The sequence below is a fragment of the Pezoporus wallicus genome, unplaced genomic scaffold, assembly GCF_028554395.1.
Source record: "Pezoporus wallicus isolate ANWC-B61680 ecotype Strahan unplaced genomic scaffold, APGP_CSIRO_Pwel_v1 contig_8705, whole genome shotgun sequence".
NCBI classification, from domain to species: Eukaryota; Metazoa; Chordata; class Aves; order Psittaciformes; family Psittacidae; genus Pezoporus; species Pezoporus wallicus.
In genome coordinates this window covers 1,322,454-1,348,615 of record NW_026638439.1, presented here as the reverse complement: position 1 = coordinate 1,348,615, position 26,162 = coordinate 1,322,454, and the positions used below count along the sequence as shown (strand labels likewise).

Here is a 26,162-nt window from a genome sequence, read left to right as displayed (position 1 = left end):
ATCTCCACCTCACCCAAACCAGTCTCCTCTGGTGTGTCCCACTAAACCCTGGGGCAGTTGTGACATGACGTTACAGTTTAGCTTACAATGGCTCATTTCTTCCAGACAGAGATATAAGGAGAGTTCACCCAGTTGCTGCAGTTGGGTCAGGATCCTGAGCAGGGATGCAGGGAGCTGGGTGGTGGAGCTGGCGGCACCGGGACCGAGCGGTGCTGTGGGAATGGGCAGGTTTGGCAGAAAGGAGCAAGGGGGGGCCAGGGGGCAAAGAAGCTGGGGGGGACATGACTGGGGTCTCCAAGCTGGGCATGAGGAGCAGAGGGACCAGCAGCAGGCAGGGAAATGGGGCTGATGGGGACAAGGACTTGCTCACTCTTGCAGCCGTGCACCTGTTCACCTCACATGGCATTTGGAGTGGCAAATACCACCCCACTGAAGGGGAAACCGGTGAAACCCCATTGACAGTAGCTGAGGCCATGAGAGTTTGTCCCCGTGCACACCTCAATGGCTGCAGAGTCCCCACGCCTTCAGCTGAGCAGGGCTGTGACTTCCAAAGACAAGAGCTCCTGCTTGCTAAACAGGAGAACGCTGGTGCTATTCATTATTAATGAAACCTCACACACAGCATTAAAGACATGGGCAATTCTTTTTGGCAAGTGTAATGAAAAAAATTAATTGAATAATCATTCCATGTAAATAGATTTAGATAAGCTTCTCTTCGTTTTCTTTTTCCCCTCCTCATACCTTCCACTTCTCAGTAGAGAAAACACTGATTTATTACCTGGAATATTGTTATAATTCAGAGCATCCTGTGGTGAGCTGCACTGGCTGGGGCTGCTGAGTCCCTTGGTTTCAGACAGTCTTGTTTAGGGGATTCATAGTGGCATGAGGAAAAGAAAACAGCTGTTAAACATTACTGCTATTAGGAAACCAGGGAAGGAGCCCCACTTTTGAGCAGTGCTCTGGCTCCCTGCAGCCCCCCTATGAGGCTGAGTGCCAGCAATGACAGTCTGGCTTTTTTCTGTATTTCAGTGAAAAATGAAAGTTAACCTTGGGCATCTTCTTCGGGGTCTCCAGCTCTCACTCCCTGACATGGGGTATTTCTAAAGCTGGAAACCTTTCTTGCCTGTACCCATGAAACTTTTCAGTTCTCATTACTCAGCGAAGTGGCAAATGAAGAAAGAGCCAGGAGACAATATCATTCCATAGACATTTCTTTTGGCTGTTAAAATTAACTGTCAAAAACACAAATACAACCAAACCTCCCAACCACCTTTCTGTCCCCCTCTGCAGGGACAGAACTGCGGGGAAGTGATTCAGGACCAGACTGTGCTGAGCTGTTCAGCATCATCACTGGTTCAGCGTGTCCACTTTTTGAGGCTTTAAATGGGCAGATTCCTCAAGCTGTGCTCTGCCCTGTATTTAAGGTTATGCAGACCGATTTTAACTCTAACTCTGCAGACTTCCCAGGACTTGTGTCACGATATGTATGCCCTGGAGCCGTATCACAGTTTGACCCGGTGTCTTTTTCAGCTCCCTGTCTCGACCGACAGTGAGATACCGGCTCTCTTGTTGTTCCCTGCAGTTACAATTAACTTCAAACAGTGTCTTATCATTAAATCAACCTACATTGAACCAGGCAGCTGCCTTAAAGAGAGACTGCTCTTACTTTTTCTGCACTTACTCTGCTACTGCATTGCTGCTTCTGCGAGAGAAACAGGGAGAAAAACTATCTGCTGAAGCAGGTGCCTTGTTGCTGCTTGCCATGCCCAGAGCTTGAGTTTCTTTGGCTTTAAATGACATCTGAGTATGTTACTGTCCCCTGAAATGACAGAAGAGCTCAGCTTATTGCTACCTTGAGATCTAACAGAGCTGCTGCATTTTGTAGCCTGTGGACCTGAGGCAGCTCTGTTGGGTATCTGAGATCAGAAATAGGAGCTGGCTCTTTCTCCGGCTTGGTTTACAGCTCTGGCAAAATACCTGTAACTCTTCTCTGGGGGGTTTATTCCCATTGCCAGGTACAATTGTAACATTCATAAAGTGAGTCAGACCAACATAATGAAGATTGCATCTTGTTTGTGCTCGCACACACCCCCCTGCCCACCCCTCCAGCGATGTGCTGAGCTGTAAAGAAGTTGCTTTGAGAATCAGAGCAACCCCTTTGCTCAGCTGGAGTTACTGAGCATCTCCCTCATGAGCTTCCGGAGGTTTATAACCTGCGTATTCTAATTCACAGTGGGCTGAAACTCAACCTGGCAAACCCCAGCCTGGTGTGATCCAGCCTAAAAGCAGCAAAACTTGGTTGCCAAAGGGTTTTTTCCCCCATTAAATATCCCTGCTGGTTCTTATCCTTACCCATGCAATCCCAGGCTCGGTACCTGCTGGAATTTGGCTCAAATGTCTTTGGAAGGGGGTAAAAAGTCCTTGGCCTGCAACCAAGCTGCTCTGTCTGCAGGGGCTGATGCTCAGCAGTGCCACCCACTTCCCACAGGTGAAGTCCTGGGGTTTTGTTCCAGTTCTGCCAGTAACTCCTGATGAAAACCAGCAGAAACCACCAGTATAAAACAGAGTCAAAGGCGAGATGGAAGTTCACTCCTAACAGATACTGCTGTGTCTTTCCACTGATGTTTTATTGCCCTCCTCACTCATAAATCAGGTCTTTCATGGGTTTTAAGGTTTGGTTCCGTGTGGCTGCCCTCTGCTGAAGTGTCCATTATCAAGTTTCAGGGCTCTATTTAAACTTTTAATTAAATTAAAAAGAAGAAAGCAAGTTATAGACAGTGTAACATTGTTCTTTTTTTTCTTTCTTTCTGGTTTTCCCCTCCCCTCCTGCCTGCACAAGAGCCAGCTCAGCCTAATGCCTGTCTTTTCTATGGCCTGGCAGCAGTTCAGGACTGCTCATACTTGGTTTATATGGGGTTTGGCCACCTCCACTTGACCCAAGCTCCCCAGGACATGCAGTGCAGGGGAGGGCGGGCTGAGCTGGGCACATGAGCATGCCGACAGCAGGAGATTGGTGCCTTTGAAACCTGAGTCTTGCACATTATAGACTGGTTTGTGTTGTAAGGGGCCTTAAAGCTCATCCAGTTGCAACCCTCCTGGAAGGGCAGGGATACCTTCCACTAGAGCAGGTTGCTCCAAGCCTTGAACACTAAAGGGTCGTGGAAAAGGAACATTACATTGGGAAAGGGAAAGCTTTGAAGGGTGTCTGCTGGGCAAAGCCTTTATCTCATGGCAGGAACCCTTCTCTCCATGTTAGCATCATTCCTGCCTACGTCTTCTTTCTGAACGGTCCTTATGGACAATACCCAACGTCTAGGCAATCTTTGCAAAAGCACTCAGCTCCCACCTGCAGTGCTGAAGAGAACTTTCCCGTTTAGAAGGAAGTAATTTATGCTGTCATCACCTGGACATCGCTGGGAGGACTTGGGGTGGTTCTAACATCCAGGTTTCAAAAGGTCCTGCAAGATGAGCTCATGGTCTGGTTGAAACTGCCAGAGGGGGGTTATATCAATTTCCTGTTACTAATCTGAGCTGGGTGAGTTTGCTTTGTCCCAGTCGTCAAGCTCTGGATCTGCAGCACACATCATGTCTCTGAACATATGTTGTTAAATAGTTTACTTGAGTCTCTGCATTTCTATTTTCTCTGTCATAAAATAAGTTTGTTAGCCCATGTTGCAGGGTTGTTCTGTGGGAGATTGATTTAAAACTTCACGTAAAGCACTAGACTTGCACAAAGTGTTCTGCGAAGGCAGGAAGAGCCACATCCTTACCTGGCCAGAGGCTCTTTTGCTTTGGTGTAGTCAGTGGATTTCTCACTATGAATAAATTCTGAGTCTGGGGTGAGCATGACCCACTCCTTGGCATGAGCAGGGTGAGTGTGGCAATGGGGGCTGCTCCCCTCCTCAGTGCTTCCCAAGGCTTGGATCCTTGCTCATGCGATGCTGTGAGCCGTGTGCTTTCCCAGGAGCCTGCAGAGTGAGGCACAGGATGCTGCATGTGAAGTGCCACGTTATCTTCCCAAGGCTGTTTGTCAGACCTCTGCCTCTGATATAATGAATGTCACCCTGTGCCCGTGCTCCTGCAGAGGAAGGGGTTTGGTCCCACACGGGGGAAGCAGCAAGTCGAAGGTCTCAGCACACGGGAGTGAATAACAAAACAAGTGGTTGTTCTTCACCCCCATGAGGTCTGTGGGAGATGCTGAGCTCCACAAGCAGCCTTGTCCCCCAGGCTTGTTGCTGTTGTGTTCTCATGGGAGTCTTCCAATGTTGACTGACAGTTCAGGATGGGAGATGGAGTGCAGGCACTGCTCCAAGGGAAAAGATGGAAAAGTCCATCTCAGTAAGGGTGAGGAGGACCTTGGATCATCTTGCAGTGCATCTCCTGTAGCTCCAGTTGCTTCCAGAGTCCCTCTGGCTCTGCAGCCCTCTGTAACTTCATGCAATAGAAACCAAGATGGCCTCAGTACACAGATATGAAATGTTGCTACCAGAGATGTGGGAAACTTGAGCTGAGGCTGTTCACCTTGGCCAGATAACATGGATGGGACAGGCTTGTTTTGCATGAGACCTCACATTGAGGCTTGGCAGCTTAGCATTGGGTGCCCAAGAGTATATCCACATCATGAATGTCCTTCCTGGAGGTATGTGTGGATGTGGGAGAAGGACCGATCCAGTACATGATGGGGGATTATGGCTATTAATGTATGTTGCCATGGTGAGTAACTAAAATCTTCCCACAAGCCCCATTCCTGCACCGCAGCAGGGGCCCTGTTGCAGCACACCTCATGCACAGCAGCAGCTTTTGAGCACAGGAGAAACCCACGACATGGTTTCACCTCTTGGTCAATGAAAATGGTCCCTGGCTTGGGTTTAAGTAATGCTTTTAATGCTGTTCTGCACAGCATGGAGGAGCCATAGGGTACAGTATATGTGTGGATGCTGCCTGTCTTTGAGAATGCCATACATAGTTCATAACTGTTGTAAAACATCAGATAATCGCCTTAAAGGGAGAAACCTCTGAGGGAGGCTGTGCTTTGTCCATCTCAGGTACCAAACACAGCTCCTGGGTCCTGCACCCTTTCAGCCTCAGCACCAACACCAGGTCTCTCCCGTAAACTGGAGCATAAACGGTGTTAAGATTTCCTTCCTCTGCTTCAGGGCATCAAGGTCAGGGCTCTGCAAGCTGCAGCAAAGATCTGCTCTTGGGTCCATCACCTGAGAGAGTCCATCCAGCACTGTTTATAACAGGTACTGGGTATCCTGGCCAACCAGGACCTGAAAGATCATGGACTCATAAAATACTTTGGGTTGGAAGGGACCTTAAAGCTCACTCATTTCCAACCCCTGCCACGGCCAGGGACACCTTCCACTAGAGCAGGTTGCTCCAAGCCCCTGTGTCCAACCTGGCCTTGAACACTGCCAGGGATGGGGCAGCCACAGCTTCTCTGGGCACCCTGTGCCAGCGCCTCAGCACCCTCACAGGGAAGAGCTTCTGCCTAAGAGCTCATCTCAATCTCCCCTCTGGCAGTTCATCCTCAAATGGAAAATACAAGGTCTGTCGTGTTCCAGTTCTGTCTTTACTGTGACCCCCCAAGCTGCTGCTTGCTGGGCTTCTCCATTCTAACCCTGGGGAAAAAAGTGCCTGGCTTTGCTTTTACACTTCTTTTTTTCACCATGGATTTCTTTGGTTAGGAGGAAACATGGGGAATGGCTGCTGTGTGTCTCAAGGGGAATCCCTGACCTGAAGCTCATGCAGGCTCTCCTCCTTCCTTGTGCCTCTGAAGAGCAGGGCTGTGAGCCCAGATGTGGTCACCCAGCAGGTGCGGGTGGGCTGGTTACCTGGGCAGCAGCCAGGGCTCTGAGACTGTAGGGGAGGGAGCTGGTGGGAGCGACGGGAGCAAACCTGCTGTCCCATTCCCCCTCCGCACCCCTCATGCTGGGCAGTGGCTCAGGCAAGCCATTGCAAGGTATCGATTGTCACAGGAACAAAAGCAAAGCAGGAGTAAAGAGCAGTAATCATGTGAGAGGAGAGAAACTAGAGAAGTACACCACAGGTTCACTTAACTCCTGCTTGGTCGATAAGCTGCTTATTGAAACGCATTATTCTTCTGTTCCTGATTCCCAGAAGTGTCTGAGCTGCCTGGAAGACCATAACAAAACAGGCTGCCTCCTATGTCTGCCATTGATTTTAATGGAGAAAGACAGAGCGCTGTGTAATAAAGTGTAAAAAGATGATTCCTCCAAAACCAATAGCACAATGGAATATCAAAGATTGGTGATTACCATGGAGTTGTTTCGTAGTCTTGTCTTTGCACAATGAGTGGCTGGCTGGCTTCTTGGCACCACCATCCTTTTTCATGGCTGTGATGCTAATTTAGGGTTCTCACTAAAGCAACCACACTGGAAGGTGGGCTCATCCCCATACAGAGAGGAAAATAAGATGATTTAATACTCGTTTTGTTACTCTGATACTAAACTAGTCATAATTTAAGAGCAGGTATTTCCTTTTTCAGTCTGTTCCTTAGAATAAGAGCTCCTATGAAGACTCTGTGGAACAGATTCCTTCTGGATTTACTGACTAAACAAAACATAACGGCTTGGATGAACTTTTTTTTTGGATGAATGAAAAAAAATAATAATTCCAGACCTACCAAAAATGCCTCATTCAATGGCAAATTAAGTGTTTTGGTTTGGGGAATGGAGGGGAACAGCTTTGCTTTTGAGTTAAATTGAAGTAAATATAAAAGAAGAACAACTAAAAACGTGCCTGGAAAACATTTGAGCTGAAGAATGGGCTCCAGAGCGATGCTGGTGTTGATGTTGGCATAAATAAGTTTTATGATTTCAGCCTTGCCCAACTTGGAATTGTTATTTACTGGGGGGCAGGGAGGAGGACTGTCCTTTACCCAAAAGAGTTTGCATGGCCTGAGCCATAATATAACAAATGCTAGAATGTGATTTTAAAACACAGAGTTACTTTTAAAACCTAAGATCTGAAGGAGAGATTTGCACCAGATGGATTCTGTTTTCAGTGATAGTTGGGGGTCTCGTCTCTTTGACATATTATTATTTTAAAATGAATAGCAAGAAAAATGCCCAATTCAGGCTAAAGGAATGCAGCAGCAGAACAAAAAAGAAGTGTATTGTTTTAACTCTGTAGGTCCTATAGCACAGCCACAGACCTTGTTAGTTGCCATAGGGCTGTAATATCATCCCTAAACCAAAGAAACTAGGAGCAGGGTGCTCTAACGTGCATGAGCCTGCATCATGTGGGAATGATGTGGTGCCAAACCCCTGCTTTGGTTGGGTTGTGCTGTGCTGGTGGCATCGGATTCACCAGTTACAGGAGCATGTTGGCCGTTGGAGCTGCATCTGCTTTTATAAAATCCCTGTTTTAGACCATCCCCTTGTAAGACCACGTATTTGCTGTCACCCTGACCCTGAGTGCAGTGGAGCTGGTGCTCTGTCCTGGAGCATGTGTGCTGGATTTGATGTTTCTCCTGCAGCAGCTCTGCTGATGCTTTGCCACACCAGCTCTGCCTGGGACTTGGGAAATAGCCCCATCCCTGTGCCTGCTGCAGCTCCCTTATCAATAGCCACAACCATCAATCTGTCCAGGTTTGTTAGACCCTATCGATCGCACCCCAGAGGCAAGCACCCCTAAAGGCAGCCCTGAGACAGTCACACCACCAGCTTCCCCCCCCCCCCCCCCCATTACTGTATTTAGCCAGAAGTTGATGCCAGTAATCCCATCACTGAAACCTGCCTGGGTGTTTGCTGAGCTCCTTGCTCCCCCAACCATTTCAGATCAGGTATGCTCTGTCCTCACAGGCCAGGCCAGCTGTTACTTGAATCTGCTCCCAAGAACGCCTCTCAAAAACCATTTCACGATGCTGGTCCTTTGCCAGCGTCGATGGATGCAACATCCCGGCTTACTGGAAATCCAGTGAGTCAAAGCGTGGAGACTGAGCAGCAACAAAGCAAAGCAGTTGGCTTGAGAGCCTGCCACTGCCTGCAGCGGGGCTGGGAGCACCTTGATCTCTCGCTGTCCACACCAGCACCCCAAACTGAAATCAGAAGACCAAGTTGTGTGGGTCTCAGCTTCTGTTGTTGCACTGTACTGGAGGAGTGAGGGTTGGCGTCACCCCCCTGTCCCCTCCTTTTTACCTGCATGTGTTTCCAAAAGCAGGTGGATGCCTTGAGGTCTTGGTGATGTTGAGGGCATTGAATGTGCTTTGATGTCTTGCTGCCAGGGGTGGGCACGGACACCTCTGGAGAGCTTTGGGCAGTCCATCCCATGTTTATAAACTGTTTTGGAGAGTTTAAACCTATGTGGAGGTATAGGACTAACCTAAAGGCCAGCCAGAGCTGGGAAGCACCGTGCACTGCTTTAGTGCCATGGCTTTCAGCTCTCATGGCCATCTGCATTTTGGAAAGGGTTGGGGTGCATTTTCAGAGTCCTGAAGGCAGCAGGGTTCACACACACACCTTCTTTGTAGCAAGAGCTGGACACCCACAGTCCCTTCTCCTCGCAGCCGGGACTGAGTGGAGCTGCTGATTGACCACCATTCAACCTCTTAAGTTCTCCTGAGTTTCTGGCTTCGTGGAAGCCCTCCAGGCTTTCCTTTCCCAATGGCTTACACCAGTGCCACCGGTCGGGTGATGTTTTTCCACCCTCAACCCTCCCCTGGTCACAGACAGAGGAGCCTGCCCATGGCTGAGCACAAAGAGCAAAGACACTCGGGAGTGTGAGCAAGCAGAGAGGCCAAGGCAGCCTCATGGAGAACTGAACTTACTCTGTGTGTCTCTGCAGGTTTGTGTCCCGCCGCCCCCTCCTCCCTGGAGACTGGTGTCACCCACAATAGCTTCGTTTTGAAAAGAAGGTGGATAGGTAAAGGAGAGAAGGTATAATTATGGGTGGAATCTGGGAATTTTTTTTATCAGATTGTGACACTGTCGAATGCTTTCTGTGCAAAGTATACTGTTGAAAAGGCAGTGTTGATTGTGCCTTTCCCACCACCATTATCAAAGCTCCAGTCAGTCAAATCCTCCCTGTTATTAAACGCTGCTCTGCAAGTCTGCATTGTGAAGCTGAAGGATATAATCACAGGTGCTAGACATGGGGAGAGAGCTGATCCAAAGGTGTGAGAAAAAAAAGAGAAGAAAACACAAAGACGAGCTGAATAAAAACACATAAATGAGGTGTAAAAAATCAGATTACAGGGGGCAGGGAAGGTGGGAGAAAAATGAAGCAGAAAAAAAATCCATTACTTGGGCTTCTTTCCCCTCCAACCTTTTGTTACTATAGAAGGAATGGGAAAGATGCAAGCCAGCACACTGGTGCATTTGCTAGTATTTGTGAGCCCTGCTCAAGACGTGGTACTCGAGGTGATGCAGGTACCGTGCTGGTGGTGTCACAGGGCCATCAGCATCAGCCCCTGCTCACACACTGGTACCCTGCAAGCACTTGCATTGACCGTGGTTTCAAGTTAAAGCCCAGCACCAGCAGCACCCATCTGGATGGTCAGTGTGGTTTTCGGGGCACTGGATTGACCAGACACTGCTGGAATTAAGAATTGCATCCAAAGATTTGAAATTCAAAATATTAACACAGACTTAGGCTCTGGGTAGAATATTTCTAAATTTTGCTGCCAGAGTGCATTAGAAAGGGGATGATGTCTGTCAGAGCTGCTGTTATAAGGGGTCTGAAGGGCTGCACATTGCCTTCAATGGTAAAAATAACATGCTCTGGTTGTGAAGCCAACAGATAATTTGGACTCCGAGTGCTCTGGTGCAGTGATGTCAGGCTGGAAGGGTTTGCTGCCACCAAGGTTTTAATTTCAGACTTCCCCTTGTCAAAGTGGACACATTCCTGCAGAACATTTCCATTTTGATGACCTTGCATTCTAAAACACTTGCAAGCAGTGTTAGCTTTGTCCTTTGAAGCCATCTAATACACCATGGAACGCAATCGCCCTCATTCCCCTTAAACACGGGTATCTCCAGCCGATGCCTCACAGTCCCTCCCGCATCCCTCTGTGCTGCCTTTGTGCATCTTACAAACCCCTCTGTCTTTTAACCAGCAACTTGACCACAGCAAAACTGGAACGAGTCTCCCTGCACAGAGCCAGCCTGGTCTGCAGCCTCCCCCAGCATCAGAGTATGTATTTGAGTCGATGTCAGTTAGGACAGAACTGGTGCAAGTCCAACATGGAGCTGTTCTGCAATACATTTGCAAACCCCTTTGAAAAGTAACACTCCGAGGTCAACTGGTGCAAGTCTGGACAGAGAAACCTGGGTACCATTTTAGCTGGGTTATAGAAACATTCCTGGGTAAAAGATCTATTAACAGGTAAAGCAATAGGTCACCTTTTCTGTGCATACAACACCAATAGCATATTAATGGAGCTCACACAACCAACTGGGCAGGCGGCAGGGATGCAGTCACGCTTGTAACACAGAATAACATAGATTTTTCTTGGTTCTAACCCAAAGCACCTTGGAAATTTGGCCTTATTGAGGTCAATAGAATGGGGTTTCTCCTGGATTTTGTCCTGACTCTTCTCAGAAGTAAACTGAGTTCGGAGAAATACCTATGGTCTCACCAGAGGAGTTTCAGAGTGATGTTTGCTGTCCTGTTTTATGCATAAGGATACATGAAATGATCATACAGCTTCCTTCAGCCCTTCATATCCCCCCTTCCACCCTTTCCTGCAAGCATTTGTCTTTGTGTTACTCTGAAGATCAGGGGCTCAGAGCATCACTTGTAAACCAAGCAGCACATGCATTGGGTGAGGTTAATGTTGAACACGGCAGGTCATCTCTCAAGCTAGTGTGACCTTGGTTCAAATCCTGCTATATTTCAATTGTTATGGATTTTCAGTGCCTCTTTTGTGAATGGGAACCTCTGAAATGAAATAATATGAGGTGCTATAGATCTGTTTGCTGGCAAGGTTATCACAAAGGCAGGCAGGATGGTTTACCTCTGAGAGGAAGCACTATAAAGCCTCCAAGGTCTGTGAAATACTGCCACTATAGACATGCATCACTGATGTTTAGGGTCAAGTTTTCAACCTGACCCTCAGACCAGCTGAAGAATGCAACTTTATTATCGTGTGATCGCTCCATCGTTCGCGTGAGTGATGCATGAAAGCCCAAGCAGCCCATGCGCAGTGAAGTGGTGTGCAGGGAGTAGCAGCACTACCCAAGACAGCGTTTCAAGGACATACTCAGGACTTACTTGTCCACATACAGTTTACCACTGATTTTCTGCTCTCAGCTGTAAAGAGGCAGCTACAGACTCAATATACAGAGTGACTCAATGGACAGAGGTGTTCTGGACCACAAACCAGGGACCACCCTAGAGAGAAGCACATGGTGAAGGAGGTGACAGCAGCTCGTGTTTCGAGCAGCGCTGGAATTCAGGCACTATGGAAAAGAGTAGAAAACCTGAAAAAAACAAGTCACAATAAAATACCATTGATAGCTGGGCTGGTTTTGTATTTTTCAAGCACCCAATGGGATTATATCCAAGCTCACAATGGAATGACATAAACCATGCACTCACCATTAATGGAGCAAAATGATTGATTTTTTGTCCAGTTCAAAACCATGATCCTTCTGGGGTATTTCCTTGATGCTATTTGCAGACTCAGCAGTGGGCTGATGAGGTGAAAAGAATAGTCCAGCTTGTGCTTGCTTGGCAAGGTTTACCTGACCTTCTGGGAGATACAGCCAGAGGAATCAGAGTACTGGCATTTGTTGGTAGACGTCTACATGGTTGAACTACATGTCATGGCTCTTGGTGTAACCAGGGAGGAAAATACAGTGAGTTTTTGTTTCAGTTGCAGGCTTCTATTTAAAATGGAAATCTTACTCCACCACAAGCAATGTAGAGTACGTTTCAAACCCTTGGGTTTGACTGTGTCTAGTTGAGATCAGTAATACTCATGCGAGGAACATGTTTTATCCCAGGGTATTCATGCTCCTATACAGAAGACAGAAGAAGCCAAGATTTCCTTTCAGGTGTTTAGAGCTGCAGATTTCAATGAGAAAGCTCTTCACCAGCATTAAAAAGGACAATGAAATAGTGTAGTGAGGGGCTGATTGCTGCTCCATGGGGAGCTCCTGCACACATTATAGACTATCTGCCTCACGTGATAATGACAGACAAGTAGATGACCTTTCTATGCTAATGATTTGGCTCCTCGATGAATTCATCCTATGTGATACAGGTAACTTGTCTTTACTCAGTGATGGATCATGTCATGAGATCCCAGAGCTTTTGTGTGTCAGTTAATGTTCTGTCAACACAAGCCCCTGAGAGGTTGTCCCAGATGTCCTGGATGACAATTAAGCTCTCTTGAACAAAAGAGATGGTGCCTAGCGAGTCTGCAGGAGCTGACGCACTTCCTGAAGCACAACTGGTCATATCCCAGCAGAAATCCTTCCTGCGTCTGCTCCATACCTGCTGCTCAGAGCGTGGAGCTCCAGTGCAATAGCAGGGTTAAAAGCCTCCAGTAAACTGAACTGGAAAATATTGATCCAATTTAAAGCAGCATTACAAATGCCCAAACCATTGCATCCTAGCACTAACTAATTTTTAAGTATCTAATGGTTTTATCTGCTCTGCTGCACTCCATAACATCAAGTGAATGTGTTAGTGTACACAGCTACTCCATCACAAACATTTTGCCACCCTGTACCAGATACAGACCCTGTATCTGTCCCACGGTGTCCTCTGGAATCAGTGTCATAGAGAAGGAAATTGCAGAGCCAAACAGGGAGGATGTGAGAGCAGTTCAGCTGATGTCCTGCCCATAATGTGCTTCTCTGATAGTGCCCTTTCACTGCATAGAAATCAGCATCCACAGAATTATTGTCTCTCCTTTTTATTGCTCTCACACTGCATTTTGAAGAGGTTGTAATGAGATTAGCCCCCCTCATTGCTTTACAATATGCATTTTTTATCTGGTTGTATATATAGAACAGGCTTTTTAACTGCATAAAGGTGTCACAGTGAGGTTCAGGCCCTAATGTATGACATTATCTCCTCTGATGATTGCAGTCAGCACCAGGCTATGCATAGAAAAGGCTGTTAACTGGTGTGTGGCGGTTGCTTGCCAAAACGAGATGCACTCACCTGGTAAATGCAGGCTGTTGCCTGCTACCCGAGGTCAGCTCCTCAGCTGATGCAAACAAGTGGAGCCCTGCTAGAATCAGTAGAGCGGTGTCAGTGTACACTGGGCAGCCGATGCTGTGAAAATGGGTAGCTCTTTTTTACACCCATCCCACAGATTTAAGTGAGGCACTAGTAAAAATCAAGGAGGCAGCTGGAGGTTATAGTGGGTAAGTTATAGCTCAAACATTGCTGAAACTCTGGTTTCAACGTAGTCAGTCATAATATGGCAATGAATGTTTTTCTGTGATCAAGTGATGTGCACGGGGAGAAAAGCTCCAGGCTTGTTCTCGGGATCATAGAATCCCAGCCTGGTTTGTGCTGGAAGGGTCCTTAAAGTTCACCCAGTTCCAACCCCTGCCTCTGGCAGGGACACCTTCCACTAGAGCAGCTTGCTCCAAGCCCCTGTGTCCAACCTGGCCTTGAACACTGCCAGGGATGGGGCAGCCACAGCTTCTCTGGGCACCCTGTGCCAGCGCCTCAGCACCTTCACAGGGAAGAACTTCTGCCTGAGAGCTCATCTCAGTCTCCCCTCTGGCAGGTTAAAGCCATTCCCCCTTGGCCTGTCCCTACAGGCCCTTGTCCAAAGCCCCTCTCCAGGTTTCTTGTAGACTCTTTAGGCACTGGAACTGCTCTAAGGTCTTCCCAGAGCCTTCTTTTCTCCATCAGGGTGCTGATGGAGACAGGAGGCCAGAAAGGTTTGGTCCCCCAGTCCCAACTTGAGCCCTCGTCCTGCCCCAGATGCTGATGTTCCACCCTCCCCTGAGCCCTGCTGGTTCTGAGATCTCAGCATCTCCCTGCACCACCATCCCCACTGCCTGTACCAGGCCACTCTCCAAAGACTGATTAGTGCCATGTAATTAAGAACCAAACCTAACCCCAGCAGTCACGAATGGGATGGTGTGGACAAGCTCTCCTGCAGGTTCTTACAACGGCCACAAAACCCACTGGACAGAAAGGGTTCAATTCACCCAAACCCTGTTTAGGTATTGAGTCTAAAGTTTACAGATCATTTTATTTTATAGACCAGGATAACTCGGAAGATGGGGTTTTTTTCAGCCTCATACAGTATTTTCTATGAAAGCCTGGATTCCCTCATAGATAAATAATGGATCTTTGCTCTGTTCCTGGGGGCTTTACACAGTTTAAAGAAAAGGAAGCAGAATGTGGCAAAAGCAACACTTCAAAGAGGTCTGTGTGAGCACCAGGGAGCGTTGGGCTTGGGAGATGAACAGCCACTCATTACAGGTATTTCAAAGCAAATATGATAACCAACGGTACTGAAATACCACCTAAGAGGAGTATTTGCACCTCTCAGGAGCTAAAAAGCTCCTGCTACAAAACCCTGAGGTAGGAAGGGATCAAGAGCAGAGGTCAAAAGGATCAAAGCTGAGTTTGCTGCTTCAGGTTTTGTTTAGAACTCATCCAACCCATGGTGGGTAAGCGCTCGTCAAGGTTTAGTGTCTCCAGCCCAAAGCTGAAAGTCTTCATTGTTAAATTAAACCAAGCAAACAGTCATTAGGTTTTACGAGAGAACAGACTCAAGTGCTCTGGAAAACCAGAATTACTGACATGACAGAAACGTTTTCTATTCCATTCTTTTCCAGAAGTTTGGGGAGAATATTTTAAAACCCAAGGAATCATGTATTGTATCGATAATTCCATTGATAATTCCATTTGTCCGAAGAAACATCTCACTCCAAATGAAACTCTGTCCACTTTCTGAGGCACGTGGCATGCGAACTATTTATTACTCCCCATAATTTCTGTGCAACCCTTGTTAGTGTTGCCAGCAAGTCCCAAGAGCATAGAATATGGAAACTGCTGCTGGTTCAGATTTGGGGCACAACAGAACAGCTTTTGTCCCCAGACACTTGTCTACTTCCCCCAGCTCTACCAACCAGGTGGGAAAGAAAAGATCTCACCTTTCTGATGGAAACTGGCATTTTCTAGATGCTCCTGCACCTGCTAGACTGAGGGTGTGAGATTTAAACCAATTAGTTCCATTTGCAGGAAACCAGGCCCTTATTCCTCTTTGAAATAGCTTGGTTTGATTTAATTGAGACTAAATCCGTATTAATACATTTATTAAAGGTTCTGCCTGCCTGTGTAACCCAAGGCAAGTCACTGCAGCCAGCTGCCCTGTGAAGCCCAGTGGGAATTGCTGCGGGGCCGGGCAGGGGTTAATCCACCTTGTCCCTAAGCTTGTCTGACACTTGTTCAACTCGATCTAACTTAAAATTCCAGCCTCTCATTCCCCCTTTTTAACTCTCTCTGGTTTACTGGTGAGCCTCAAAGCAAAGATTCCCATGGAGCAGCATTAGCAATGCCTGGAGCCAGCTGTGTTGTAATCACACACAAAGCAGCACAGCTGGATGTGGGGCAGACTGCTTAAATAGGGGCTGTAGCAGTTTGGCCTGCTTTCATGAGAGGCTCAGAGCTACTGGAGCTGGGAGTAGAGCCGCACCATCTCTAGAGCTGCATGGTGGGGAACCTGCGGAAGATGGATGTCCTCTCTTAGGACAGCACACGCAAGCCAAGGTAACGCCTGAGCAGGTTTCTGTCTCTTTGTGCTTCCCTAAACTTGTTTCTTGCTGTTGTAGCACACCCAGGGAACACAGGCTTCTCTGCAGCTTGTGCTTCTACAGGGCATTTTATGAAGGGCTTCCAGGTGTTAGCTACCTTAGGAGGTGACCCTCCACTCTGTGATGTGGTGTGTCCTTGCAGGGGAGCAGTGACCTGCTTGGGTTATGAGGAGCTTCTAGAAACCTGTTTTTGTATATGAAATACGGGATTGTTTCCTGATGAATGAACTGGATTTGATGGTTATGGTCTGTCTTTGAGTGTAGCGGGTGAAAAACATCGCTCCAGGCACAGTAATTATTGCAGGTATTTGTTGTCTGTGTTGCAGCATTGCTGTTGCAGGCAGGGAAACTGAGGCATGCTTTACAGGCATAATGCAGTGCTGGTTTTCAGGTTTGTTACTGAGTGCTTCTTATGGTGCCTCTTAGAGCTCAGTAAGTACCCTCAGGAATGAGAGAGTTGTAGAACAAATACTCATGTGTCTTCTAAAGATCATTGTCAGAAGCTGCAGTATACTTCAGGCTCCATAACTGAGTGCTGAAGCACAGCTGAGATAGCTTGGAGAGCCTCTTGGAGGCTCAGACAGCACAGACCTACAATCCATGTTATGGGGTCATCTAAAGGACCGGTTGTACTGAATATGATCAAAACTTAGGTGTCTCTGGTGGAGAAATTCTGATCTGGCCTTTTTCAGGCTTGGTGCCTTCCCTTTGAAAGGATCCTTTGTTCTGCAGCTTTTGGGTTGAAATTAAATCATGGCTCTCATAAATACTGATTTTCTTCTGGTTTTTGACTGGCTGGGAGCCAATCCTATATCCTGTAGATACTCATGCCCCTTCCCCTGCATGCATACATCACATTAAAGGTTTTCCCACCTTCCAAACTGGTGAAGACTGGGGCATTTGTTACTTCTGTGGAAACTGTGTGAGAGAAATTGGAAGGTGTGAAGGGCATCCTTGTGCCCTGACATGGGTGACCCTGAGGTTTATAAATGCAGCAGCAAATTATGGACCTTTAGGGGTCTGGGTATTGGTGCAGCTGGTGGAATGAGCTCCTGTGCAGTTTCTGCCTCTGGGTTGTTCAGGAACCGCTTCTGACTCAGGGGGTTGAGTTGTCACTATTCTTCAGGCACTGGCTGGGAAGCTGCTGTTGCTGGGAGGGGTGTGACAAGTCCTCTGTGAGTGTTTGGTGGTTGCAATTCAGTTTTACCCAGTCTGTGGCTGGTCACTGGAGTCCTACAGTATCACTCTCACTTCCGTGTTCCTTTAAGTTAGGACACAATGGGTAACAGGCTGTAAGATTTGGGGGGAACCCTGATTTGTGCCGCCTTGCATGCAGCTTTTGGGAATTGCAAGCTTTTCCCAAATGCCCTGTGGTTTTCCCAGTGCTCATGAGTCACAGGCAGCCACTTCCATTCACAAAAACATTTATGAGATTGGGGTTTTAACTATTTAATCAGGTCTGTGATTCTGATCTCTGCTTGAGCTTGCTGGAAATAGTCACACAAACTTCACTGGGCTGTGGCTCTGGCCTGAGTTACTCGATCAGCATGTGATTATATACAGGAACTGTGAAGTGTGCTTGCTCAGAACCTTCCAAAATTAAAAGCAAATGCTCAATGAAGATGAAAAAAGACCTGGCTTGAAAATTGCCTTTGAGAACCCTCAAGCCAGTGTAGTTCTGGCTATGGTTGTGTCTTTTTCTGAGACATTCTGAGGAACGTTGTACGTTGGGATTTTTTTGCCCTATGCTCCAGTAGGTTCTGCTGGAGATGGTTTGAAGGATTGGGATTTGGGAGATGGATTAGCAGGCAGCGAGTTGGTGAGAAGGTCAAAAAGACAACATACTGCATTACTTTATGTACGCTGCTGTTCTCATCTACACATATATCTGTTAAATGGGAGTGTATTCTATATGCTTTTTTCTTTAGCATAACTCTTGTGTGATTATATTCATCTCTTATCAGTCTCTGTCTATGAACCACTGTAATGACAGGCAATCAGTAAGCTTGACTGATAGTGACTATTCTGGAGTGCGTTTTTCTCTAAGGCCACATGTTCAAAGCATGAGTGCTGCAGCTGAGTGCTGGTGAGATGGATGCAGAGAGAGGGGTAACTCCATGGCCCACTTGATGTTGTGCCACCCTTGTGCTAGCCTCTAGTGCAGGTGAGCGGGGCTGCTGCTGGTGATGCTGAGTGCCAGGGTTTGGGCAGGAGAGGGACTGAGCTGCCTGCAGGAAGGTTTAGTGCTGCTTTGGCATCTTAAATCCCCAGAGTAATCAAGACCTGACACACAATTGCAGGCGGCTTAGGGAAAGTGCCTCGCTTGTCACTACATGGCAGTTCATTGTCACCCTGTCAGGCTGTGCAGGGGCTGCTGTCTTCCATCCAAATCCTCACCTGGCGCTGCAGCAGGAAAGCTCATCCCGTTTGGGCAAACGGCAAGCTCACGAGCTTTGCTTTATTGAAACCATCAGGCTTGGCTAAAATCTCTTGGTCTCAGAGCAAAGCCAATGACTTCATCCTTGGAGCTGCCTCCACGTAACCTTTGCTTTCACAGATCTATTAGGAAGCTCCCCGGGAGGGAAAGCCCAGCTGCCAAATAAATCACATGTTCCTGGCAGAGAGGTGCGAGATGCTCGACAGGAACCTGAGCTGCCTGCAAGGGGAGAGAAGGGGGATCTTCTGCAGAGACTTTTCGAGCTTGTGCAGGCATCAGCAGGGCCAGATCCTCTGCTGGAGCCCATTGGTGTAAAGGCACCAGTTCCTGTTCTGTTGCTCTATTCCCAGTGAGGAGATGGGCAGAGTCTGTGTATGTGGTAGGTAGGAAGGAACTCGTAGTCAGCTGCAGGGCTTTTCTGTTTTCCCTTTTGATTAAAAGCAGATATATCTTTAAAAAAAAACATTTGCAGTGGGAAGCTATATAATTTAGTTTTAGAATTTCCCATTTAATGCTCCCCTAATGCCTGTGAAGAGCTTTAAGTTGCAGTTCATGATTTGAATCTTTATAGGCAATTAGTTGGAGAAGGACCTGGAGAAATACAGGTAAAGATTTGCACGGATTGGGGTAGGATGATAAGAATGTAGGATGAAGACAGAACCTGGAGGTTGAGGAACTTAGCTATAAAAGAGTGAGGAAAAGCTTCTGTTATCTCAATTCTTTATAAATGCTTGAGCATCAATATTGTGTGATCCAGGGGTCATGTCAGCAACCCATAATTCAGGCTTTGCTGGACCACAAGCTGGATTTCCACATGTGTATCTCTGTAGTACACATCTCCTTGTGTCCTCTGCATTTCATTTGTTGGCTCTGAGCTGACACCAAGAAAAGGGATCTGGGACTGGAGATTTCCCTCTACACCCTGCCTTTGTGGTCCAGCCTCAGCAAGGGCAGAATTGGTTGTGAGAGTGATGCCATCTGCCAGAAGGTGATGGTCAAAGGCTCCCTTTCTGGAGGGCACGGACGGTCTAAATCCCTGCTGCTGGGCCTGCAAAAGAGCAAGGGCTTGGCTGGAATTGCAGGGGTTGTTTTACATCTGTCTCCTCCTGAAAGGAGACTGGGAGAAGACAAATGAGATGTGAAACTTGTCTTACTTGTGCATCATTCCAGCCTGATTTCAGAGGGATTTGAGCCTTTGTTTAAGGTAGTCCAGGGTTTTTGCAGAAGAATGTAGATGTTGCTGGATCAGGCTTTTAGTCCAGGGTTTGTTTTTTTTTTTTTTTTGGAAGACTTTCAGTTTCCAGCAAGTGTTTATTTCAGTCGACCTGTGATCCAAAAGTATTTATAGTGCCCAAAGACTGGAAATAAGAGGTGAATGGGGGAAGGAAAGGGTTAACTATGCTCTTGAAGATGGGTCAAATGAGTAGGTAGTTGGGCAAGCCAACGTAATGTTTGTCTTGGCATTAGTGATTTGATGCTGAAGCTACAACCATCTCCAGTGATGTTGTGTGCAGTTCCTGTCAGGGGTGGGAGGTTGGGATGCCCCCAGCACTGCAACAGATGCTGATTAATGGCACCCAGGTGAAATCAAGGCTACCCAAGATGGTCCATATGCTCTTCATCAACCCACAGCTGTTTTGCAATGAGTGTCTCACAGCAACAACAGGAGCAACCTGGACATATTCTCACAGCTGAAATGGTGACTTGTCCTGCTGTTCGTAGGTCTTTCCTTGCATGTCTGCTGTACAAAGCTTCCCATTTATGTGCTATGGCCATGCTGTCAAGGTATAAGTAATCACTTTCATACTTACTGAGCTGCCTGGTCACCAAGGTGTCATATCTGATGGGCAACAGATGTCTGCTTTCTTCCAGGGCTTACAGCATTGTGTTATTGCTGTTATTTGCTCTGGCTCCATGCAGCCAGGCAGTGGAGGAGGGGCAGGTACTAATGCCTGCTGAATGAATGGCACCTACAGTTTTCCTTTTGCTTTGGGGGGGGTCGGTTTTGAGTGCTTGAATAATACCCATTGCTCACAGATTCAGCGTGTTTCCTCAGGAATGAAATCGCATCTCCTGCAGTGGAAATACCTGGCTTATTCAGATAGCCTTTATCCTGGCACAGTAGTGTTCAGCTAAGGGAGACTTGTGTTGCTCAAATGTCCCTGTGCAATGCTACGGAAGACAAAACAACCTGTGAGTGAGATGAGGACCGTGTCTTCTGAGGATGTGCCGTGAGTCCGACGTGCTCAGGGACAAAGGAGGGAGTTGTGCCTCCCATGGTGCTCCGCAACGGTTCATGCCCAGTTTGTTGGGGATGGAGAGAGTGAGGTGGTGCCCCTGACTCAGCTCCAGTGCTGCTGCATCCCTTTTTGCCTTTGAAGAAGTGCTGGGCAGCCTTAAACTTCCTTGGATGCCCTCTGGGAAGCCTGGTTTAATGCCTCATGTGAAGGACATGATGCGAGATGTTAAAAACATTTTTTAAAGCCTGGAGGTGACCTATGAGGCTCCAGGAGGCCGATTTCTGTGTAGCAGCAAGCAGCCAGTTTGTAGCTGACACCTCAGAGCTGCTGAGCCTCTTGATACAGCAGGTATCCCTCTGTGGAGAGGACTTGGCTAATCCCAAGTTGTTCCAATGGGCTTCCAGGGGAGCTGCTGGGAAGTGAGTGATGGGGACAGTTGTGGCTCAGGTTAAACTGAATCCAGACCCTGAGCCAAATGCTTCCTGCTGACTCTTAAGTAGCCCCCAGTCAGTACTTTAAGCTGTTTGCCCCATGCTTCAGAAGTGTTGATCTCTCTAATCTGTGACGGCCCTCTGTGCACAGAAGGTATTTGACCTGTCTACAGCAGGACCTATGATCTGCAGTCTGGGAAAAAGCCTGGAGAGCCATGGCCTCGTCTCCCTCACCCCATGCAGATCGCAGACCTTATCTGCTGGTGCAGATGGCCACATGAGTGCTTCTTGCTTTGATGTGACCAAGTCACATCCAAGTGTCCCCAGCAGAGCTGTTCTGCGGGTGGCTTGGTCCCTTTTCTTATAGTTACTGCTGGGATCACAGCTATGAGACCAGCTTAAAGTCCTCTGCCCTTTACCGTGTGTGATGTGACATTCATTTCCCTCTTGCAGTGCTCAGACCCACATCTGGAAGTCTGTCCCCTCCCCAGCTCTACCACCCGCAGCATTATTGGCATAGTGCCGGTGCAAGGGTGAGTCAACATTTCCTGATGCCTTGCTATATGGGGACCCACAGACAGTTTATTTTGGTAGGAATTTGGGCTTTAAAACCCCCAGGAGACTGGGGTTATCCTGGAAGATGTATCCTCTGCAGTAAGTGCCTGATTTGGTCATTAGAGCTAAAGGATGGAAAAAGAAATGCCAGTTCAAGGATGAAACTTGGCTCCATGGAGATACCTGAGCTTTGTCTGCACTAATACTTGTAGTAATAGGAATTAAATTGGCTCATGTAGACACGGCCCTGAAGGGCAAGAAAACAACTTCACATTTCCTTTTGAACCTCTCTTTCAAGCCAGCCCTTTTTCAGACTTCAGGTGGTGTCTTTACTGCTGTTTGTTATGCTGTTGCCTGGAGGTCCTCACTTGCATGGCAGCCTGCTGTGCCAAGAGCTGTATGCATGTTTAGGAGGGAGACCCACATGGAAGAGATTAAAATCTATGCAGACAGAAAAGGGAACACCTCATTTTGAGAATGAGGGGCTGGCTTGGGGTTGCTGTGGGTTAAATTCAGATGGGACATGGCTGTGGTCCCCAGTGCTTCTCTCTGGAGAGCTCTGTTTGATGGTAGGACTTGCTGCATGAGAAGTGGCCCCCAAACCACATGCTCATACCTGAGCAATGCATGCATCTATGTCCCTCCTGACATTAGGTTACTTCAGCATACCTGGCTATAAAATGCTTGGCTTAATCCACCTGTGCTTCTGGGGGAGCATCTCAGGGCAGGAAAAAAAGGCTTGTCTGTGTGGCCACAGGCAGAATAAGATCCTGCCTCTCCTAAAGCAAAATCTGGTGTTTAGCCACAAAAAGCTCAGGAAACAGCTTTTCCAATCCAGTGCGCTCATCTTGGCTGCAGTCTGTTCAGGGAGAGGCATCCACAGCTCCTGCCTGGCAGGTGGGTCTCATCCTGCATTGAGCAGCAATGCTCTGCCTTCATTATTTTTCAGGATAAAAAGGTTTTCATGCAGTCTTGCTGAATAACAAGTTCCTGTGTCACCAACTCTTGTCATCATCCACGTTAGCCTTTGAAAAGCCAAAGGCTTTGCCCATTGTCTTTGTAGGTAAAACAAAAAGAAATAGCATCTTTCTACATCCTCTGGAAGACAAAGGCTTCCAGAGCTCAGATGACAGCTTTCTTGCAAGCCTGGCTCCTCAGCAGTTTGAGTGCTGTGCATCTGATCAAGCTCTCTGCAACCTCAGATTAACACTGTCAAGCATAATGAAGGGGGCAAAAATATCACTGTGTCAATAGGGGTGAGGTGGATCAAGCTGTCTCCACTTGAGGAGACGTGTGCCTGTCTCATGATGGCCATTCTGGCTTTTGTGTCATTTAAAAAAGCACTATTCAAATCCTGATTCTTCCACAGTCTTCTCTTAGCAGGAGAAATGGGCCCCAGTTCCCTTGGTCACACTCAGGACTGAATGTGCATCCATGCTGCAAAGGCATTTGGAGTGGATCTGGAGTTCCATGTGCCCAGATTAGGTCTCCAAAGCACAGAAGTCCCTCAGTCTCTCTTCTGGGTTGGGCCCCTTTCCAAGGTAAATGCACGTATTCGCAGACAAGCTGTGGAAATGAATGCCTTGTCTGCTCTGGGGAAGAGCACAGAGGTCTGGAGAAATATTATTACAGATGCCTGGCTGGAATGACTATTCCTGTCTTTTCTAGGGGCTGTACCCCCAGCAGGACAGCACCGAGCGGTTTCGGTGATGCATTAACAGCAAGACTAGTATGTCAGCTATTCTTCCCAGCAGGACTTTATGCTGAAGGATCTTTTAATTGCTGCCTCTCTGTTTTTGGTGACGGCTTCCCAAGTGAGCAATGAGCTGTGGGAAACCTTGGACCATCCTGTCTCCATTGTATGCTCTGCACACCTAACCTTCCCCTGCTTAACCACATGGCCTGGGAAGAGCTGGTAGCTCCTTGTTGGGACAGCAGAGCTCTCCTGATGGTTTAAAGCAAGAATGAGGAATTGCAGAAAATAAGCAGTCATAACCTATGCTTCGTTAGCACACTCACCTGGGCGCTAGAGTCCCTTTTATCACCCTTACCTGTGCTACTGGACGCTTCTTTCAGTTAAGTAGGGAAAGTCCCACAAGCTCTGTCAAAACGGCATTAAATCTGCACATGGGAAACCTGAAGCAATGCTTTCCTAGTTTGTCTCCAAAGGATTTAAAAGCAGCTTAGGAAGTCATTTAGGAATACACACGGGGGAAGGGGGAAAAAGGTGTTGGTTTGGTACGGGTCAAGGCATTCAGCTTTGGCAGGAGAGTGCTGCTGGTTCGCTGCTGTCTGGTATCATCTTCCAGCTCCATGTATGAGCTCTCCACCGTACACCCTGTGTCGTGCGGCTGCTGTGTCTGCTCTACTATGGGCATGAACTGCCTATGGGGCAGAATGTAGAGTCCTAAATCCCATAGGAGACTTGAAAGAAGGCAATACTCTCCAAATCTGTATCCCTTAGCTCAAGATGCTTGGGTCTAGAGTGTCTAAATCCATTCCCCTTTTCAACCTGTGTGTGAAGCCAGCTCACACAGATGTGGCCAAGCGGTTTCTTTGCTCCCTAAATCTTTTAGACAAATCTTTAAGAGCCATATATAGGTCATATGGATTTCTTTCATTATCTCTTAGCACTCCATGACTTGGAGATCATCGTGGCTTGAAAGTTTTTCTCACACTTCAATGTTTTGATTATCCTGAAAATCACTTCAGCAACAAGTTTGGTCCCTTCTCCTGCAATAATGTCTGAATAAATCATCTCTGATGTTAGTACATATGGCATATCAAAGCAATCTGGCTTAGTCTGTGAAATATATTCTGTATTAATCTCGCATTACCTGTAAGTGAGGTAGCAAAGCATCCGCAAACACACAAACTACTTGATGTTTTTCCTCTGAATCAAGGAAACCTGTCTCTGTGGTCCTATTATCTCCTCTTATTAAGTATGTTTTCATGCTGTGCTTTTTTTTGTGCCCACAGTCAATAACAATTTAAATGATACTCTTTGATGACCTTTGTTCACATCATTTATTTCCATCTCTTTATCTGATTTTGCCAACAGGACCTAATTTGAAAGAGGCTGCAGTTCAGCGGCAGGAGGGATTTAAACACTGTTAAGACTGACATTTTCCCTCATCTCACATCCCGTGGGGTACCTGATTGCAAATTTATAATACACCAGAGGTCTTGCCATCGGAAGATACAGCCTTACAGTAACAGCAACTAATTTAAAATAGATCTCCAGTGCATCAGTGTCTGGGGCTGGTTTACACAGACTAATTAATCCTTATTTGACCTGAATTAACTCTTAATCTGTGTGAAATGAAAGAGCTTTACCGGGATACAGAAAAATTTGAAAGATGGAAAACCCTTTCAGAGCAGGAGGTTTCTGCGGCTCAGTCACTTGTGGATTAAATACTTGTTGGCTGCTGCTGTGGAAAATCAGACCCTTCATTTATTTTCTATTCTGACCCCCCCCGTTATTGACCAGAAAATACAGGAAGGGGCGGAGGATTTATTCGCTACCCTTGGTAAGCGATGCAGAAGCAGAGCAGAAGAGTTGTCCCTGCTGTTTCCTGCTGGTATCTCGGGTTTAGCCAGTAAATCTGCAGGATGGCACAAGGGAGACCATATTGGAACAGATCTTCCCTTTGATGTCCCCAGATTGCACAGTCCCCAGGTGAGAGATGGCTTCACTTGGGAGCAGTTGCCTTGGTAAGGACTGCAGATGTGAGTACTGGGTAAATACAGAAGGATCATAGCAAATGCTCCTGATGTAGCCTGCCCAAAAGCAGGGGGATGTCCCCACCCCATATCTTTGGGACAGGGGGGATTTGTCCAGTTGGAAAACAACCCAGGCTTTCAGGCTTAAAAGTTGGTCCATCAGGTTTGATAGAATAACAAACTCAATGAGGTGTCCTCTTGTGCCTCACAGGACGCTCCTAGAGCACAGGATGAGCCCATGGCTCATCCAAGCTGATCTCAAGAATCTAAATAAATGAACACATCCTGGTCCATAGTACACCATGATGTACTTAAGTAGGTTAAGTAGGGTGTGCTGGGTTGGAAGTGGGATGTGGAGACCAGAGCCTGAGGCAGGATAAGTCAAGGCTACCCTGAATGTGACTGTGCTTTCACTACTGAGCTCTGGGATCCTGTTCAGCGTTCATGCATGTGTTAAGGGCTAGCTGGAACTTTGGGAAGCTGTAGAAAATAAGTGAATGGTTGGAGAAGGTTGGACCTGCACATCTAACCTGGTGTTCTGGTTAGATCTCATGGCATGCTGTGCCCAATGCCCCTGCTTGTGGAGACATAAGCTCCCTCAGAGCTTATCACTGGTTTGTTCTTGTCTGTATTTCATTGTGCAAAGACAGTTGAGAGAGGTGCTTGGGGATGATCAGAAGACTATATAATGTCATGATGTGCCAGGTGAGATGCCTCTCCTGGTGCTAGGAAGGCAGCAACTTGCTTTTCTCCTTTGTTCTTTGCACACTGTTCCCTCACCCCTGCTTACCTATTACTTACTCTGTTTGAAACTCCAGCTAATACAGGACCATCACACCTTGTCTAAATACCTAAAACAAAGGGCAGCATCCTTATTTCTGGTTCCTGAGCATTGACCTGTCCAAAATCACCCCGGACACCTGAGGCAGGAGCCTGGTGTGAGCCCCAGTCACCTCCATAGTAAGACCTTCCCTACAAATGTTGCTGTGAATGCCATTATTATTGCATTAAATGT

General features: G+C 47.2%; 1 long non-coding RNA gene across 3 annotated transcripts in view; it reads left to right on the top strand.

The window, feature by feature from the left end:
- LOC130599944 (uncharacterized) overlaps positions 1–24,890 on the top strand; it is a 32,401-nt gene extending 7,511 nt beyond the window's left edge. The window contains exons 3-4 of one of the 3 annotated variants that reach the window (XR_008972331.1): positions 8,812–8,881; positions 24,486–24,890. This is a non-coding gene — a long non-coding RNA (uncharacterized LOC130599944). Of the gene's footprint in view, positions 1–8,811; positions 9,472–10,081; positions 11,412–24,485 lie in introns of those variants that run through there. The other 2 variants (XR_008972330.1, XR_008972329.1) reach the window with 2 other exon arrangements.
- Positions 24,891–26,162: the final 1,272 nt, after the last annotated feature.